This window comes from Herpailurus yagouaroundi, unplaced genomic scaffold (assembly GCF_014898765.1).
Source record: "Herpailurus yagouaroundi ecotype Mexico unplaced genomic scaffold, PumYag 246, whole genome shotgun sequence".
NCBI lineage: Eukaryota > Metazoa > Chordata > Mammalia > Carnivora > Felidae > Herpailurus > Herpailurus yagouaroundi.
Genome location: NW_024412463.1, coordinates 48,635 through 56,861, shown reverse-complemented (window position 1 = coordinate 56,861; position 8,227 = coordinate 48,635).

Below are 8,227 nucleotides of genomic sequence, written 5' to 3'. Positions count from 1 at the left end.
CAAAATTGCATCCCAGACTTATTCCTAGACCAGTTGCTGGCAGAGGAAACGTACTGATCATGATTGGCCGCCAGAGAGGTCTGCTCCCTGGGGCCATGTTGGAAAGGGGGGGGGGGGGTTTGGTTTGTCTCAATGATCCTTAACATTTCAGGCCTTTACAGGGTGGGGCCAGGAATACTGAGTGTCCTACAATGTGCAGGGCAGTCTAAATAAGACAAATGTCATCCACATGTGTGAAAAGCCATTTTAATCAATAATGTGAAGAACATAGCTTAATCATAGAACCTATGTCACACTTTATATCAAAACAAAATAGTTTTACGAGATTTTAATGTATACTGGATACACTATTGACATTCAAGTGTCTCTTTCATTGTTTTGCCCTCCCGACCTTACTTGTCTTACACCCAAACTCCTGATGTTGACAAGGATCTGACTATTCATCATGTCTCCTCACGTGTCTGTGCCTGCTCATTTACATAGTGAAATGTGATTTATTTTATTACAAATTATTTTCCTTTTATTTCTTTTTTATAATCCACTTCAGAGCATTCTAATGGCTTTTTGAGTACGTGTGATATTATAGGTTAATTATTCATGACTTCCATTTCAGGGCGGTAGAGAGGTTATTAAGTATATTTCTTCCTTGGAGAGGTCATTGGGTTTGCCAGAATTGAGAACCACTGCCCCTAATCCATCATGATGCACATCCTGGGGAGGGAAGAGAGCCTGAGTTCTGAAACTTGTGGCTTCCTGGGACCTGAGCCACATCAGTATTGAACTGAGTGGAGGCCAGAAGTGGCCGTTGGCTTGGCACGCACGATGTCTGCTTGCCCATGCAATTGCCCTTTCGCTGCCACTGAGTCACGGTGGGTATCCAGGAAAGAGCTCCACAGAGAGGAATGAAGGTGCCAAGAGGGCCACTGAGGCAGGGCTGAGTTTGCATTTAGCTCTGAGACCCAGAAACCCACTACACATGGCCTGCCAGGTGCTGGTCATAGAACTGCATCAATTTCCATCCGGGAGAGAATTTGCTGGTGGGAATGGAAAATTGGTGTATCTCTCTGAGCACAATCTGAAGAATACAGAGGGTGGGTGAGGTGTGATCAATGCCCAACTGAGACAGATGGTTCTGGAAGAGGCCTCTGAAGGCAGTCCCCTACCTTCATTCATTCAGCCATCCAGCTAATGTTCACAGAAGCATCTATTAGACACCGAGAATCATGCTCCCAGATATGAGGGTTTGGGAAGCATCAGATCTGAGCCTGCCCTTTAGGGGAGGCCTGGATTAACCAGGGAGGACTTCGGAGGAGCTGGACAGTTGGGGTTTCTGATCAGGTGAGGTTTAACTAGAGGAAAAAGCTAAATTTTGATAGTCACTTTATTACAAATTAAAAAATGAAACAGAAGGTCAAATGCCTGGCCCTTACCCTTGAAATGTTTTTATGAATCCATCCAAAAATATTTGTCGTGTACCTACTAAGTGCCTGCCCTCATAGTGGGCACCAGAAATCACACAGACATAGAAAAAAAGGAACAGGAACTAAGTAGAACCAAGTAGAAACAGCATCCCTCCCAGGCCTCCCTACAAGGTTATTACAAGGTTTCCTTGCAAGGAGCTACCTATTCGCCTCAAGCCCCACCTTAATCACTCCTGTTGCTATTAAACTAGGGTCAGGTGTCAGCATGTTCCAGAAGGACAAGCGCAAAGTCTGACCGGGAGGAAATAGCATGTACTCCAAAGTGATTCGGGGATGTTGCTGATTTCCATTGGCAGAAACCTGGGGACTGTGTGTAGGGATAGATTTTGTAAGAGTTTTAGACCAAAGAGAACAGCATATAACGTTGAATCAAAGTACATTTATAAATATGGGGGCACTTCTTGGAGATTCTGAATTTTGTGGTCAGCTCAAGAAGCTGGAGGTCGCTCAGCATCCTTGATCTCAGTGGTGGCCCTTATTTGACTGGGTTGGGATAACAGAATGCTCCCTGTACAATACAAGGGAAGAAATCCAAAGGATTAGGGAGATGGGGTGTTGGAGTGACTTTGTCATGAATGATATGGACAACCATGCCTCCTAACCCCTACATGCCCTCAAGGTCTGGCAGACACTCCGTTCACGAAGGCATGGAGGCATATGTTAGTGAGGAAGCACCTGCATCCTTGAAAATCTCCGTGTGGCTGTTCTCGGTAGGCCACATATAATGGTGGAGATGCCAGAGGGAGATACCAGATGGCAGCCATCAGTGAGGGTGAGGATAAGTGACAGCATTTAATCCCCCTCAGGCAAGGTGGGCGTACTTACCACATTTGCCAGAAGAAAAGAAGTGGTAATCGGAATGTCCCAGGTAATCTTTTGCATGGTTTATTCATCGTGGTGTCCTTAGAGATGAAATAGATGGGCAGCATACCAAAATGTTATTTGATTTATGTAATGGGGGGATAAAAAAGACCTGACGGCCAGAAACCACCGAAATGAAGAGCAATGGCCTCTTATCTAATTTTTTAAAAACATAGATCAGGTAATAAGTGGAGTTGTGACTCAAGTTCAAATCACAGGGGACCCAGTAGGTCTGCAGATCCCAAGCTCCTTGGCAACTGGATGGACTCATGGTGTAAAATCCATGAGAGAGGTAAGACCCAAGTAAAAGCCTGGAGTAAACTTTTTCCCTAAGGATAGCATTTTTGGTGAATTGCAGGGATCAGTGCCCCCTGTGAAGACTTGAAAGATGTGGGGGCGGGGAAGCCCATCACATCTCCATTTAACTTGCCTGTCTGGCCTCTATGGGGGCAGATGGTGCTTGGACAATGACCATGGATTACTATAAACCTCATCAGGTGGTGACTTCAATTGTAGCTGCTGTTCCAGACAAATTCTCTTTGATTAAGCATGTCAACAACCCCCTGACACCTCATAACACAGCTACTGACCTGGCAGATGCTTTATTTTCTCTAGACCAATCTACAAGGGCTGTTAAGAAGCAGCTTGCTTTTACGGCTCAGGGCCGACACCACACATTCCATAGTCTTGCCTCAAGTCTATGCCAACGCTCCTGCTTTTTGCCACCATATAGTCTTCAGAGATTCTTGAACGTCTTGTCATTGTACCAAGCATCACAATGGTCCATTATGGGGTTGACATTTTGCTGTTTGGAATCCATGGACAAAACGTAGCAAGTACATCAAATGCTTCGTTTAGTAAGTCAAATGTAAATCCTAATCTCGGTTCCAATTTCTGTATGCGTAAGAGTCTGGTCAGGAGCCAGAAATCATGCCATTTATTTTAACAATGAAAATAGCGTGTGTGTGTGTGTGTGTGTGTGTGTGTGTACACACACACACACACACACACATATAGATATATATGTACACATATACATATACATATATGTGTATATATATGTATATGTGTGTGTATATATATATATATACACACACATATATGTACTTGTTAACTAGGTATTGAGGAATTGAAATGCAAAGAGAGAACACTAAGGCAGGGAGGAACAAATTGCTGCTCACGGGTAGGCTATCTGCCTTTGTAAATAAAGTTTTATTGGCACAACAGCCGGGCCCATTTGTCCACATGTTGACTGTGGCTGCTTTCACACTACAAGGGCTGAGCTGAGTAGCTGAAACAGAGAGCATACAGCCTGCAAGCCTAAAGTATCTTCTACGTGGCCCTTGAAGAAACCATTTGAGACTCCTGCACTAAGGTTCCCAGAGGTGGCAGCTGCAGGAATCAGCTACCCCCTGGGACTGGGGAATCAGGTTATAATTATTAAACCAGAAGCTTGGGAGAGGGACCTTGCAGGACTGAAAAACTGTGGGGCCGAAAATCATCCTGCACTGGCCGGTTGATGCTGCTCTGTCTGAAGGCACTAAGGTGACACTGATAGGAACCGTAAAACAAACAGGAAGAAGAAACAAAACGGGCTGAAGGGAATAGCAAGCCCTTTCTTCCCCTCCAGTCTTGATGTCTCCCTCTAGCGCCCCCTATTGGCAAAGCCCAACAGGGGGCACTAGCAAAGCTGAACCGTGGTTTGCAAAGATTGCCCCAGGTTCGCAAGGCAGAAGAGAGGCAGGTGTTTTCAGCCGAGAGACCATAGTTTAAGGACTGGTAAAGGGAGCGAGGCATTTCTTTCCTCTTCAACTGCGGGCAAATGAATTTAGACGGAAGACAGGGTGCGTATCAAATAGACGATTGTAGATTCTGTGGTAAGGCTCTGTTTCCTCACCTGCAAAAGGTAATGATCAAAAATAGCAATAATAGTAATACACCTGCTAATGAATGTATGCGGCTGCATCCAGTCCTCGTGCCCAGCGACAGAACGCAGCATTCCCATGGCTGGCGGCTGCTGGTGCTCAGACCTACATGGATCGACGATTCTGGCTCTACCCACTCGTGCCAGCTGTGAGAGGGCTGTTTTCACCCACACTCACTATCACAGTCAGGTCTGCTGTGTTATCTGGCAGATGTGACTCTCCCACTCTCTCCCTAGTCCCTGTCACAGACCCTGTTTTACTCGCTTCACAAGTCTTATCCTTATCTGAGCTTACCCAGGTTCCTGCACCTGTCTGTTGTCTCTAAACACCCAAGGTCTGGGGCCTTTCCTTCCAGGTCTCCACTATTTCCCCAGAGCACAGGCCAGGGCCTGGCACACAGAACGGGCCCAACAAAGACTCCATCCAGAACCGGACTTAGTCCTCAGCCATCTGGTTTGTTGGGTTTTATTACTCTCAGTGACAGGTCAGAAGACTAAAGCCCAGAGGGGTTAAGTAGCCCGACTGCTGTCACCCAGCAATGACTGTGAACAGCTGGGCTTCAAAGATCTCTCATACCGTGCTCTCGCTACAACGCTGAGCACCTCGCTTTCCTGCCCACCTTCCAGGGGCCAGACAGCCTGATGGCATAGGAGTTTGCTTGAGACAGAAGTCCACTGCATGTCTTCATTTTGATAATGGAATGAAGGACATAAACCCAGCAATACGTGTGTGGCCAGTTGCCCCATTTCTTTTTTTTTTTTTCCTTTTTTTCTAAGAAGGAAATTTATGGGACATCTACACTCAGGGGTGATTATCCCCCAAAAGTTTATAGTATCCTTTATCCCCCCCACCCCTTAAATCTAACTTATATGGACTGCTAGGTCAAGCAATGCATTTCTGGTGTCAGAAGGCTGTGAATCACTCACAGTGCTTTAGAAACTTGTGGAGATTAAGGTTTTGCATAATGCAAATCGGGGAGAGATGTTTGCTCTGCCTGTGGATGCAATTAGAGCAATGATCACTGGGAGAAATTCATTTTCCCGGGACAGAGAGAAGTCTGCTTGGTATGCAAAAGAGCAGGATTATTTGCAACACAGGAGCCTGGAACCTGTGGTTAGCAGAGCACCCAGTGACTGTTTGATTTGCAGCTTTAAAGAATTTAAGGATGAATAAAACATTGAATAAATTTTCAAAGAACCGTTGTCAGACAGCATAAGATCTGAGCATTTGCGGGGGGAACAAAAAGTAAGACAGTACCTGTGATGTTCCAGCTCCAGACCCTGGGAAGCTGCATTTGGTTGGGAAGCCTTTATGCTACCTGGAATCTTCTCCCACCAACGTTAGGCCTCTCCTAATCCCATAAGTCCCAAGTCAAGCCCTCTCTTCCGGGAAGTCCTTTCTGCTTACCCCAGCCCCCTGACCCTAGCTCCTTTGACCTCCAGTTCACTCACTCATTCAGCAAGTATTTCTGACCATACTATGTGCCAGGAACTCACTGTCCTAAGAGCACAGGGTAGATCAGCCAATAAAACAGACAAAAATCCCTGCCCTCTTGAAGCGGATGATCTGGTGGGAAGTGAGAGACAATAACTGAAATGGAGGAGTTATTACTCTAAGAGACAATGCTAAGTGCCATGGAGAAAAGAAAGCCAAAGTGGGGGTGGGGGTGGGGGTGGGGGTGGGGGTGGGGTAAGAAATGCCAGGAAGCGGGGGTGGTTTGCAGTTTTAGACAAGGGGGTCAGAGAGGGCCCGAGATAGTGACGTTTATACACACACCTGCAGGAGGTGAGGGGTGAGACGGGACATACATCTGACCAAGGGTCACTGGGCAGTCGTGAGGGAGGGGGAGAATGGTGGGCGATGAGCCCAGACCTTGAGCAGGGCCAACGTCATACAAGGCCTGTTCATCCATCCATTCCTTCATCTACCTGATCTATTCATTCATTCAACACATAATCTGGTAGCCTGACTGTGGGCCAGGACTTGCTGCTCTCTAGATTCTGGAAATCCAGCATTAGACCCAACGGGCAAGGTCCCTGCTCTCCTGGGGCTGGCATGCTGGTGGGAAAACCGAGAATAAGCAAATCAAGAAATTAGTAAGGGAATGTTAGAGAGTGATCGGGAGACAAAAGAGAGTGACAAGATACAAGAGGTGGGCAGGGAGATCCAATCACCAAAGGCTTCTAGGAGAGACCACATTTGAGAGGACACATTAGTGGCCCTCCCCCTGAGCCAGGCCATGCCAGGAGCTCCCAGGATTAATTTGAATTAATTCTCTAAATACCTGGGGGTGGGGACTTTTGTCGTCTCTGCATGCTGAGCGGGAGCCCCCTAGCATTTGTCGAATGAACAAGTGCACAGCGGGGTGACTGCCCCCTCCTCTGCTGCCCCAGGGTCTCGTGAGGGCACAGAGGCGGAGGCCTGTGCCCTGCGCGGGGAAGTGGGGGAGTCGCTTCCTTCGGGCCGTTTCTTCTTGTTCCAGAGGCAACACCGCCTCTGCTCTCCACCACGGGCTGGGGGGCCGCGTGTCACTTTAGAACGGAGGCCCTGCTCCCGCTCGCCGGGCCGCTGGTCCGGCCGGCTCCGTGAGCCCGTCCTTGTGGGGGAGGGAGAGAGCAGATGTGGCTTTTATGGACAGAGGATGGACGGGGCTCCGGGGGGACCGAGGCACCGGGGAGGCACCGACCGGAGGCTGTTTGTCCAGGGGCTGTCTGTCCGACGTGGGCGTGGCCCGGAGTCCACGCTGCCCGGACAGGCCAGCCTGGTGGACATCTGTCTGGCCGTCTCTCCCCCATTTTCATGCGGAAGGCAGGCGGGACATGACGTGGGGCCCGGGAGCTGCCATCTGCTCCTGGAGGCGCGCCGTGTTGAGAGCCGGGCGTCCCAAGACGAGGGTGGAGAGGCCGGCCGGGGCGGAGGGTCAAGGAGAAGAAGGCCTCGCAGAAGGCGCTCCTGGGGAGGGCGGGCTCTGAAGGGCGGGGCTGTCGCGGGCTCCGTCACCATCTGTGCCCATCCCCTCCGACGCGGTTCTGGGCTCAGTCGGGCTCACATGTCCCCCTCCCTGCCCAGGGCCAGGCCGTTCGGTGCAGCCCGTGCCCAGCCCTTCTCGCTGCCGGCTGCGGAGCCGGGGTCCGAGCCGGCTCCGTCTGGCTCCCAGGTCTGCCCGCCAGGCCAGCCCGCCTCAGTCACGGGGAGGCCAGAGTGTGGGGGCCGGTCCCCAGGCCACGCCTGTTCGGCAGCCAGGGGGTCGCCCCCCTGGGAGGCTCCGTCCGGCTCTGACTCTCCTGGGCCGGACACCTGGACACTCGAACCAGAGGTGGCTCAGGATGAGCCAGGCAGGGAGGCTTTTCCAGGCAGGGAACAGAAGGACACAGGCCCGGAGTCCTCTGACAGTGTCCCCGCAGCCCCACGCCTCCAAGAGGGGAAAAGCCTGTGGTCGTCGTGTACAGATGTGGGCTCTGTGGGGGGACACCGGCCCTCTCACTGCAGATGCCTCTCTGCAGCCCAACTCCCGGTGCTGACCTCAGAGTGATTCCTTTTTCTTGTTTTAGTGGAAACTTGGTGTGCCCCCTTTTGGAGCAGTTCTGGGGGTTGGGGAGGAGGCGGGCTGTTGGGGAGACAATGTGCTGCCCCCGTGGGGCAAAACCCGCGGAGCGCCTGCGGGGGTTTGTTGGTGACGGGCGGGCGGGCGGGAGAGTCACCTGGACCCAGAGGTAAGAAAGCAAAGGAGGGAAGGTTCTCCCTGGCCCCAGCGGGCAGCCCATCTGGATTCTGGGGTGTGGGGAATGGGGACCGGAAGGGAAACGCCCGCCTGGCCATTTCTGCCGAGCTGTCTTCATTCTTCTCCCTTGTACACCCGCCCGCGCTCACTCAGAGGGAATGCACGGATATTCTGTTTGTAATTAAGAAGTAATTTAATTATCCACTGAAAATGAGGTTCCAGAATTAATACTGAAATGA